Source organism: Ixodes scapularis, unplaced genomic scaffold (assembly GCF_016920785.2).
Source record: "Ixodes scapularis isolate PalLabHiFi unplaced genomic scaffold, ASM1692078v2 PGA_scaffold9__187_contigs__length_104089568, whole genome shotgun sequence".
Taxonomy (NCBI): Eukaryota; Metazoa; Arthropoda; class Arachnida; order Ixodida; family Ixodidae; genus Ixodes; species Ixodes scapularis.
The window spans coordinates 2,527,550-2,540,504 of NW_024609884.1; positions in this window are offsets into that span (position 1 = coordinate 2,527,550).

A 12,955-nucleotide genomic window follows, 5' to 3' on the forward strand; every position below is an offset into this window, starting at 1 on the left:
CTAATGCACTTGTTACTTATCCAGTGCGTGTTCTTCGTTCCATAACTCCGTTCTTGTTGTCTGTTTTGGTTGTTTGATTTGGCATATATTAGCATCCTTTTGGTGTTTTGTCAAGCTGATTCACTCTGCGTGCTTCATACGTGCCTAGAATAGCAAACGTCAACACGTATTATACATAGGCAATGGGCTATTTTAGCGCAGTTTTCAACGCCACGAATTTCAAAGAAAAACGCTTTAACGGACACATATTTTTGTACATCTGATTGTAAAACGTCCAAAACTTCTTATTCTGTCACAACACTAAGCAGAATTTGCTCATATAATGGAGCGCGAAGAGAAACCACATTTGTGTTTTCCCGTAGGAATGCATTACTGGAAGTCAAATTTAGGCTGCTTGCTGTCTGCTTCAAAATGCAACAGCACACTAGCGCCCCCTGACCTCTAGCGTTTATTGCAATAACTCTGTGGGTCAAACCTAGTCGGTGTTACCCAGCACCGGGCCCACTGGTAGACAGGGTGGAGACTTTGGGCCGGGGCCATGCGGGAGGGAGTTCCAATATTTGTGTCCCGCCTGTTCTCAGCTGTGTCAGTTAGTTGTACGTCATTAAATTATTCATAGATAATTTCCAACAGTCTTCTAATCTCCTCTTCGTTATTACAATGTAATTATCTTCATTCTTCTATTCTCGTCTGCGCACATCAGCGCCCCCGCTAAATCCGTCGCCCCCTCTGGGAGAGGGCGCGAGCAAGCCCTGTGCACTTCAAAACCAAATGTTCCCCTTGGCATACAGCACACCGGATATACATTTTCTCATACTTTGTCCTATCTGTCCTAGTCCTCAATACTCCGGTTCCGGCCTCAAATAACAACGAGCTCCCCCGTGAATTATCATACCGATGTTCCTCCCTTATTTCCTGCTTCCATCCCCTGCATTCTTTCCTCTCACATTTTTCTCTCGGCTCTTTTTACTTCCTTTTTTACGGAGGTAGTCTGCGCTGCCCCAGCACTTGACTGCTGGTATTTGAATTTCAGTTTTCGGGTTCGGTTTGTCCATCTAGTCTTCAGACTTTTCACATAGAGGTGCTTATATACCTTTCTCGCCCATCGTGCATGCTCCTTTGAGTCAAGCCATTGTACGGATTTCAACTCACAGATCGCCTCTCTAACTTGGAACGATGCCCAGCCCATACCTCCCTGAACTAAACCTGAACCTGAACTAAGGAACTAAAAACAGCTAGAGCAAGGTACTTTAGTAACTACTTTATATCGTCATCAATGAGGACAGACGTCACATGGAGAAAGCTTACCAATGTTCTAAATCGTTCACATAACATAAAACATATCCAAAAAATACGCCTGAATGATACGGACCTAACGGATGAAGCACTAGCAAACGCTTTCAATGATTATGTTGTAAACCTATCAAGAGATGATCCCGATACAAATGCTTGCGCGTATGTCGAACACAGAAGTAGTAGCTCCATCTTTCTTCAGCCAGTAACTGATAATCAGGTGACACAAGCATTTTTATCACTAAAGAATAGTAGTAGCTGCGACGCTGAAGAGTTACAAATAGGTCCGATAAAATACGTTTTAGATCTCATATCGCCCTGTTTGACGTATATCTTTAATTTGTGCTTGTACAATGGGGTATTTCCCCAAAAAATGCAGATTGCGAAAGTTAGCGTTCTTTATAAAAAAGGTGACAAGAATGATGTAGGTAACTACAGGCCAATCTCAATTTTATCAGTGTTTTCAAAAGGCCTCGAAAAAATTCTACTTTCGCGTATGGTACATTTCGCAGATAAACACGGTTTAATCACTCCATCACAGTTTGGGTTTCGCAAACACCGTTCCACAGAATTGGCACTTCTGGAGCAAAAAGAATACATCTTGAAAAGCTTTGAAGAAAAAAAAAATGACTCTTGGTATTTTTATTGATTTTAGCAAAGCATTCGATCACTTAAATCACAGTCTGCCACTAAAAAAATTACAAATGTATGGATTTCGTGGACATGCATCAACTCTCATAACATCTTATCTCGCACATCGTAAACAGTACGTTCATATAAATGGTTATTCATCTGATATTAAACCCATTCTATCTGGCTTTCCACAAGGAAGCATATTAGGTCCCTTCCTTTTTAATTTATATGTTAACGATATTGTGAATATTAATAAAAGCGTTAAATATGTAATTTACGCTGATGATACAAGTTTATTTTTTACCGGTAACTGCTGTCAGGAACTAGCAATAAAGGCAAATCAAACGTTGAAAGACCTCGCTACTTGGAGTCAATGTAATGCTTTAAAAATAAATGATAACAAAACAAAAGCAATTTTATTTCGCCCAAAAAGTAAGAATGATTATATAACTAGTGATATTGTTTTAAATGGAACCAAAATAGAGATTCTCTCTAGTTTTAAGACACTTGGCATTATATCCACGGATCGAATGAGTTGGGATGAACACGTAAATTATATTTCGGTAAAATTGTCACGAGTCGCAGGCTTAATGTATCGTCATCGCCATATTTTGCCCACAAATGTAAAATTAATTATTTATAATGCATTATTTCTCTCCCAGAGCCATTACTCCTTCTTAGTCTGGGGTACTACCACGAATACAAATTTAAACAAAATACTTGTGATACAAAAGAAAATATTGTTAAGTATTTGTAACGTGTCATACGATCACCCTAGCGAACCTCTCTTTAAACGTTTAAAGTTGATGCCTGTAAATAGTTTATATAAATATCGTTTATGCGTGACCTATAAATCAGAAGTACAAACATTGGACTTCTTCCAAAACCGACGCGCCCCAACGCGGCGAAATACCACGCAGTGCACTCTGGGAACTAGTTGGCCACTCAGTTTCAGTTTCGACTGAGCAGCTTCATCATGTGCTATCACGCCACGACCGAACGCGCTGCTTGCGTTTTCGATTAATCTGACTTTTCACGAACGTACAATACACTCATTCTCGAGCGATACAAAACGAAGACCGGGGCACTTCCCTTGGTCTCCGAAACACCGGATATTGTACGTGCGTATGCAAACGTAGTAAGTCGTGGCTTGGTCACCTCACCCCACGAGTGCATGTCCGAGCTCAATTTCAATAATCCCGTCTAGTACCAGTCAACTAGAACTGAAATTTGTTCAACTGGAGCCTTAGACGTATTTTTTTTTTTTTTTTTTGCCAAACGTCCGCTTCTTACTTCATTGGGCGAAAGGCAAGCCGCATCCTCACAGGGTATCAAAGTTGAGCCCAGCGTTTACGCATGAACGTTTAAGGAAACGCAATAAATTCGATCTCACTACTTAACAAAAGTTACTATGATGTCTTCCTCGTGTCATCACATATCTCACACTCAAATTTTATGCTGATAGAAGATTAACTTTTCGCAAACGCTGAGATCGGCTAGCTACGACGGAGGCCCTAACAAGCGTCCCCTACTCCTCGCTAAGCCTCTTTGGACGAGCTGTTACTGACGCCCAAGATCTGTGCTTGAACGGTGTGTCTGAAATTATCTCGGCATACTCAGGCAGGAAGAAAGCAAACACATAACAAATATTATGGCCATTAGCAACCGTCAAATGCGCTTTGAATTCTTTCGTTTGGCGCACCGCATAGGGGTTCATGCCCGTCCAGCGCACTTCCGATGAACGGTGCGACATTCTTCACACAAGTGCTCGACTTTTGCTTTCTTAAAACGGTCTGTATGTGCGAATTTGCCTATATGATTGCAGGATAACTTTATGCGCATACGCGATGTTGAATATAAGTGGAATGCAAGCGGGTGGGGACCACTTTGTGCAGTGCTGCGGGTCAGTACAGCTAAGAGATAAGAAGTGTGTTAAAATTGAGCTTTTCAATGGCGCCTCCGAGTTTTACCTCGCATACTCAGGCATATTAAGAAAACCAGTAATTGCAAAAAGTAATACTTCGTCTATGGGCGCACGAAAAAAAAAAAAAAACTTCCTGATAAACAACACTAATGTATTTTCTTGTTATGTGAAGTCGGTGTTCTTATTTTAATCACTAATGTAAAGGCGCGAGCTCGATGTATGCATACATATTGGTTGCCACAGATTGTTGATTCGCACACAAGCAAGATCCCCGAGCTTCGCAGCGTCGAAACTCCCACCACTGGCTCGTCCACATACCTCGATTGGAACGCTAACAGGAAGGCTCAAATACAAAAATACAACAAGCATCTGTTAAGACAAGCTATACGTCTCAGGCTTGTGCTAAAGCTTCGAGGTCTGGCCATTTAGGTTAGTTTAGAGACCACAAATGACGCGCTCGGGACCAGAAAACATGAGAACACGCTGTGTGTATAATCTCTTGTCGACGTGCCGATCGAAACCGAAACCGTGCCACCCTCCTCCCTGGCCAACTAGTTCCCAGAGTGCAACGCGCGCCGTGTTGCATGCAGGGCTTTATGGAAGTAGTCTCAACATATCCCACTCGAAACACGGAAATTTGGACGCTCCCTATTTGCAAAACTAACTACGGTGAACAAATGTTAAAGTATGCACTTCCTCGACTGCTTAATTTTCTTGTTACTCACAACATTGACCTTCCGACAACATCTGTAAAAAATCTCCGAGTATTTTTTTCTTTTCCAAATGTGATTGCTTAGTTGTCATGTTTCATAACCTAAATTTGTGCTGAATTGTAAAATGCTTTGCTTGCTTGTGCTTTGATTTTGTTTGCCTCTTATATAGTCGCACCTTTTTTGTAATATTGTCCTGTTCTTATCTCTGAAATTGTTATCTTTCCTCTTGGTTTTCTTTTTGGATTACTTGTGCCACTGCTGCCATGTGTAAGGAGGGGGGGCCGAGGGCCCGTCAAGCTGCATGATGCAGCTTTTTTCCTCGGTCTCCCTCCGTCATTTGTGTTTTGACGGAAAATAAACATTATTATTATTATTATTATTATTAACATCTGTCTTTGATGTATTCTCATGCGCCCCCAGTGCGAGTCTGCCCAAGCTCCTCTGCCGGATCTCTAAACTCGACTAGACCTCAGAGTTCGTGCATGATACCGCATTGCCAAAAGACAACCCGGCACCATGACTCCTTTCTATAGTACCCTAACAACTTCCACATCTATTATAATTCCATAGTGCCCCATGCTTCATAATAGCTGCATTCCTTTTTCCTTTTTTTAGCATATTTTCTTCCTGTTCCGTCATTCAGCCATACTCCTAGGTATTTATACTTCTCTACGTGTTTTATTAAAACGTTTTGAATTTTTAGCGGATCCCCCTTCTCATCGTTATAAAACATTATTCCTTACTTGTCGCTCCTGAATTTCAGGCCCAGAGAGTCTCCTTCCTCTCCACGTATCTTAATCGACTCCATACCCATCTGCTAACAGTACAATGTCGTCTGCGTAGAACATTCGAGGTATAACTTGGTTTACTTTTCCCCCTCTCTGTATGTATGACACATCAAAACCTAAATTGCACTTTCTCATTTCTTTTCCATTCTAATCAGGTATATCATAAAATTTAGAGGCGATAGGGGACAACCCTGCCTGAGTTCTCTTTTCATTGCTCCCCGTTCTGTTATTTCTGCTTCCAGTGTTATAACAACCTTACTATTTATGTACACCTGTTGTAAAAGCCTAATCAAATGTGCATCGAAATCCTACTCTCTCTCAGTTGTACCCAGAGCTCCTCCCGATACACACTATCGTACGCCTCTTTAACGTCTAGAAATGCTATCCATAACATTGTTTTACTTACCTGTGCCACCTCTATACATTCAGTGATGATGAATAAGTTATCATCTAATGATCTATCTCTTCGAAACCCGTTCTGTATAGCTCACCTAAAATATTTTCTGCCCATTCTTCCATTTACTACCTGCATCGCTAGTCTGTACAGGGAAGACGTTAGTGTTATTGGGCGGTATGATATTATGCTATCCTTATTTCCCTTGCCTTTATATAGTAAATTCATTCTGCTTAGTTTTCAATCATTGGGTACCTCTCCCCCCATTATTATTTGATCAGTTGCCTGTCTTAACTTTAATTTGCTCTTTGTTCCTTGTGCCTTGACTAGTATCATTCCTATGCCATCTGGGCCTGTGGCCGTTCCAGCCGGTACTTTACATTCTGCTCTGTCCCATTCCCCCGTGGTCGTGTCAGCTGTCTCGTTAGTGTTCTCCTCGTGTGCCGTGTTGCTGTTTCTGTTCTGTCCAACCTCGTTCGGTTCAAGTTTGGCGAATGTTGCCTCGATTGTTCGTCTAATAAATCACCTTTCCTCCTCGCCCTCTACACATGTTTGACGAGTTTAGGGCCCCAAGGGCCCTAAACTCGTCAAACACAAAGTTGGAGCCGTAAGTTCGCGGAGCGCGCCGATTGGACGCTGGCGTCAAAAGCGCGAAGTCATCATCATTATAGGCCAATTGGTGCGCTCCGTCAACTTCGGCCCCTACTTTGTGCTGGACGACTTTAAGGCCCTGCACACTAAACATTTTCACAACCTTATTGGTTTGAAAATGTGTGAAAAACACTTGCACGGCGGCGGTGGCGATAAAGACACCGGCAGGACGCTAACAACTGCTTTTGAAAACTGCAGACTGGCCAACACGAATTGCTGACTCTGATGCCAGGAGGACATCGTCATCTTCCAGCCCTCACTACCGCCAGCAAACAACCCTGAGGTTGGGACACGTCACCACAGGCCTTCGACGCCTGGCGGACATCGTCATCTTCCCGCCCGATCTGCCACCAGCCCACAACCCTGAGCCCAGGACACATCATTCTAAGCTCGATAAAATGACGGCGCTCAGCGAGATCCGTCACACTTGCACAGCGGCGGTGCTTATAAAGACACCGGCAGGACGCTAACAACTGCTTTTGAAAACTAGAGACTCTGGCCAACACGAATTGCTGACTCTGATGCCAGGAGGACATCGCCATCTTCCAGCCCTCACTACCGCCAGCAAACAACCCTGACGTCGGGACACGTCACAACAAGCCTTCGACACCTGGCGGACATCATCATCTTCCCGCCCGAGTTGCCACCAGGCCACAACCCTGAGCCCAGGACGCGTCATTCTAAGCTCGATAAAAGGACGGCGCTCAGCGGGATCCGTCACACTTGCACGGCGGCGGTGGCGATAAAGACACCGGCAGGACGCTAACAACTGCTTTTGAAAACTGCAGACTCTGGACAACACGAATTGCTGACTCTGATGCCAGGAGGACATCGTCATCTTCCAGCCCTCACTACCGCCAGCAAACAACCCTGAGGTCGGGACACGTCACCACAAGCCTTTGACACCTGGCGGACATCGTCATCTTCCCGCCCGAGCTGCCACCAGGCCACAACCCTGAGCCCAGGACGCGTCATTTTAAGCTCGATAAAAGGACGGCGCTCGGCGAGATCCGTCACACTTGCACGGCGGCGGTGGTGATAAAGACACCGGCAGGACGCTAACAACTGTTTTTGAAAACTGCAGGCTCTGGCCAACACGAATTGCTGACTCTGATGCTAGAAGGACATCGTCATCTTCCAACCCTCACTACCGCCAGCAAACAACCCTGAGGTCGGGACACGTCACCACAAGCCTTCGACACCTGGCGGACATCGTCATCTTCCCGCCCGAGCTGCCACCAGGCCACAACCCTCAGCCGAGGACACGTCATTCTAAGCTCGATAAAAGGACGGCGCTCAGCGAGACCCGTCACACTTGCACGGCGGCGGTGGTGATAAAGACACCGGCAGGACGCTAACAACTGCTTTTGAAACTGCTGACTCTGGCCAACACGAATTGCTGACTCTGATGCCAGGAGGACATCGTCATCTTCCAGCCCTCACTACCGCCAGCAAACAACCCTGAGGTCGGGACACGTCACCACAAGCCTTCGACGCCTGGCGGACATCGTCATCTTCCCGCCCGAGCTGCCACCAGCCCACAACCCTGAGCCCAGGACACGTCATTCTAAGCTCGATAAAAGGACGGCGCTCAGCGAGATCCGTCACACTTGCACGGCGGCGGTGGTGATAAAGACACCGGCAGGACGCTAACAACTGCTTTTGAAACTGCTGACTCTGGCCAACACTAATTGCTGACTCTAATGCCAGGAGGACATCGTCATCTTCCAGCCCTCACTACCGCCAGCAAACAACCCTGAGGTCGGGACACGTCACCACAAGCCTTCGACGCCTGGCGGACATCGTCATCTTCCCGCCCGAGCTGCCACCAGCCCACAACCTTGAGCCCAGGACACGTCATTCTAAGCTCGATAAAAGGACGGCGCTCAGTGAGATCCGTCACACTTGCACGGCGGCGGTGGTGATAAAGACACCGGCAGGACGCTAACAACTGCTTTTGAAACTGCTGACTCTGGCCAACACGAATTGCTGACTCTGATGCCAGGAGGACATCGTCATCTTCCAGCCCTCACTACCGCCAGCAAACAACCCTGAGGTCGGGACACGTCACCACAAGCCTTCGACACCTGGCGGACATCGTCATATTCCCGCCCGAGCTGCCACCAGCCCACAACCCTGAGCCCAGGACACGTCATTCTAAGCTCGATAAAAGGACGGCGCTCAGCGAGATCCGTCACACTTGCACGGCGGCGGTGGTGATAAAGACACCGGCAGGACGCTAACAACTGCTTTTGAAACTGCTGACTCTGGCCAACACGAATTGCTGACTCTGATGCCAGGAGGACATCGTCATCTTCCAGCCCTCACTACCGCCAGGAAACAACCCTGAGGTCGGGACACGTCACCACAAGCCTTCGACGCCTGGCGGACATCGTCATCTTCCCGCCAGAGCTGCCACCAGCCCACAACCCTGAGCCCAGGACACGTCATTCTAAGCTCGATAAAAGGACGGCGCTCAGCGAGATCCGTCACACTTGCACGGCGGCGGTGGTGATAAAGACACCGGCAGGACGCTAACAACTGCTTTTGAAACTGCAGACTCTGGCCAACACGAATTGCTGACTCTGATGCTAGGAGGACATCGTCATCTTCCAGCCCTCACTACCGCCAGCAAACAACCCTGAGGTCGGGACACGTCACCACAAGCCTTCGACGCCTGGCGGACATCGTCATCTTCCCGCCCGAGCTGCCACCAGCCCACAACCCTGAGCCCAGGACACGTCATTCTAAGCTCGATAAAAGGACGGCGCTCAGCGAGATCCGTCACACTTGCACGGCGGCGGTGGTGATAAAGACACCGGCAGGACGCTAACAACTGCTTTTGAAAACTGCAGACTCTGGCCAACACGAATTGCTGACTCTGATGCCAGGAGGACATCGTCATCTTCCAACCCTCACTACCGCCAGCAAACAACCCTGTGGTCGGGACACGTCACCACAAGCCTTCGACACCTGGCGGACATCGTCATCTTCCCGCCCGAGCTGCCACCAGGCCACAACCCTGAGCCCAGGACGCGTCATTCTAAGCTCAATAAAAGGACGGCGCTCAGCGAGATCCGTCACACTTGCACGGCGGCGGTGGTGATAAAGACACCGGCAGGACGCTAACAACTGCTTTTGAAAACTGCAGACTCTGGCCAACACGAATTGCTGACTCTGATGCTAGGAGGACATCGTCATCTTCCAGCCCTCACCGCCGCCAGCAAACAACCCTGAGGTCGGGACACGTCACCACAAGCCTTCGACACCTGGCGGACATCGTCATCTTCCCGCCCGAGCTGCCACCAGGCCACAACCCTGAGCCCAGGACGCGTCATTCTAAGCTCGATAAAAGGACGGCGCTCAGCGAGATCCGTCACACTTGCACGGCGGCGGTGGTGATAAAGACACCGGCAGGACGCTAACAACTGCTTTTGAAAACTGCAGACTCTGGCCAACACGAATTGCTGACACTGATGCTAGGAGGACATCGTCATCTTCCAGCCCTCACTGCCGCCAGCAAACAACCCTGAGGTCGGGACACGTCACCACAAGCCTTCGACACCTGGCGGACATCGTCATCTTCCCGCCCGAGCTGCCACCAGCCCACAACCCTGAGCCCAGGACACGTCATTCTAAGCTCGATAAAAGGATGGCGCTCAGCGAGATCCGTCACACTTGCACGGCGGCGGTAGTGATAAAGACACCGGCAGGACGCTAACAACTGCTTTTGAAACTGCAGACTCTGGCCAACACGAATTGCTGACTCTGATGCCAGGAGGACATCGTCATCTTCCAGCCCTCACTACCGCCAGCAAACAACCCTGAGGTCGGGACACGTCACCACAAGCCTTCGACGCCTGGCGGACATCGTCATCTTCCCGCCCGAGCTGCCACCAGCCCACAACCCTGAGCCCAGGACACGTCATTCTAAGCTCGATAAAAGGACGGCGCTCAGCGAGATCCGTCACACTTGCACGGCGGCGGTGGTGATAAAGACACCGGCAGGACGCTAACAACTGCTTTTGAAAACTGCAGACTCTGGCCAACACGAATTGCTGACTCTGATGCCAGGAGGACATCGGCATCTTCCAGCCCTCACTGCCGCCAGCAAAAACAACCCTGAGGTCGGGACACGTCACCACAAGCCTTCGACGCCTGGCGGACATCGTCATCTTCCCGCCCGAGCTGCCACCAGGCCACAACCCTGAGCCCAGGACGCGTCATTCTAAGCTCACTAAAAGGACGGCGCTCAGCGAGATCCGTCACACTTGCACGGCGGCGGTGGTGATAAAGACACCGGCAGGACGCTAACAACTGCTTTTGAAAACTGCAGACTCTGGCCAACACGAATTGCTGACTCTGATGCTAGGAGGACATCGTCATCTTCCAGCCCTCACTGCCGCCAGCAAACAACCCTGAGGTCGGGACACGTCACCACAAGCCTTCGACACCTGGCGGACATCGTCATCTTCCCGCCCGAGCTGCCACCAGCCCACAACCCTGAGCCCAGGACACGTCATTCTAAGCTCGATAAAAGGACGGCGCTCAGCGAGATCCGTCACACTTGCACGGCGGCGGTAGTGATAAAGACACCGGCAGGACGCTAACAACTGCTTTTGAAACTGCAGACTCTGGCCAACACGAATTGCTGACTCTGATGCTAGGAGGACATCGTCATCTTCCAGCCCTCACTGCCGCCAGCATACAACCCTGAGGTCGGGACACGTCACCACAAGCCTTCGACACCTGGCGGACATCGTCATCTTCCCGCCCGAGCTGCCACCAGCCCACAACCCTGAGCCCAGGACACGTCATTCTAAGCTCGATAAAAGGACGGCGCTCAGCGAGATCCGTCACACTTGCACGGCGGCGGTGGTGATAAAGACACCGGCAGGACGCTAACAACTGCTTTTGAAAACTGCAGACTCTGGCCAACACGAATTGCTGACTCTGATGCCAGGAGGACATCGTCATCTTCCAACCCTCACTACCGCCAGCAAACAACCCTGTGGTCGGGACACGTCACCACAAGCCTTCGACACCTGGCGGACATCGTCATCTTCCCGCCCGAGCTGCCACCAGGCCACAACCCTGAGCCCAGGACGCGTCATTCTAAGCTCACTAAAAGGACGGCGCTCAGCGAGATCCGTCACACTTGCACGGCGGCGGTGGTGATAAAGACACCGGCAGGACGCTAACAACTGCTTTTGAAAACTGCAGACTCTGGCCAACACGAATTGCTGACTCTGATGCTAGGAGGACATCGTCATCTTCCAGCCCTCACTGCCGCCAGCAAACAACCCTGAGGTCGGGACACGTCACCACAAGCCTTCGACACCTGGCGGACATCGTCATCTTCCCGCCCGAGCTGCCACCAGCCCACAACCCTGAGCCCAGGACACGTCATTCTAAGCTCGATAAAAGGACGGCGCTCAGCGAGATCCGTCACACTTGCACGGCGGCGGTAGTGATAAAGACACCGGCAGGACGCTAACAACTGCTTTTGAAACTGCAGACTCTGGCCAACACGAATTGCTGACTCTGATGCCAGGAGGACATCGTCATCTTCCAGCCCTCACTACCGCCAGCAAACAACCCTGAGGTTGGGACACGTCACCAAGGCCTTCGACGCCTGGCGGACATCGTCATCTTCCCGCCCGATCTGCCACCAGCCCACAACCCTGAGCCCAGGACACGTCATTCTAAGCTCGATAAAAGGACGGCGCTCAGCGAGATCCGTCACACTTGCACGGCGGCGGTGGTGATAAAGACACCGGCAGGACGCTAACAACTGCTTTTGAAAACTGCAGACTCTGGCCAACCCGAATTGCAGACTCTGATGCTAGGAGGACATCGTCATCTTCCAGCCCTCACTGCCGCCAGCAAACAACCCTGAGGTCGGGACACGTCACCACAAGCCTTCGACACCTGGCGGACATCGTCATCTTCCCGCCCGAGCTGCCACCAGCCCACAACCCTGAGCCCAGGACACGTCATTCTAAGCTCGATAAAAGGACGGCGCTCAGCGAGATCCGTCACACTTGCACGGCGGCGGTAGTGATAAAGACACCGGCAGGACGCTAACAACTGCTTTTGAAACTGCTGACTCTGGCCAACACGAATTGCTGACTCTGATGCCAGGAGGACATCGTCATCTTCCAGCCCTCACTACCGCCAGGAAACAACCCTGAGGTCGGGACACGTCACCACAAGCCTTCGACGCCTGGCGGACATCGTCATCTTCCCGCCAGAGCTGCCACCAGCCCACAACCCTGAGCCCAGGACACGTCATTCTAAGCTCGATAAAAGGACGGCGCTCAGCGAGATCCGTCACACTTGCACGGCGGCGGTGGTGATAAAGACACCGGCAGGACGCTAACAACTGCTTTTGAAACTGCAGACTCTGGCCAACACGAATTGCTGACTCTGATGCTAGGAGGACATCGTCATCTTCCAGCCCTCACTACCGCCAGCAAACAACCCTGAGGTCGGGACACGTCACCACAAGCCTTCGACGCCTGGCGGACATCGTCATCTTCCCGCCCGAGCTGCCACC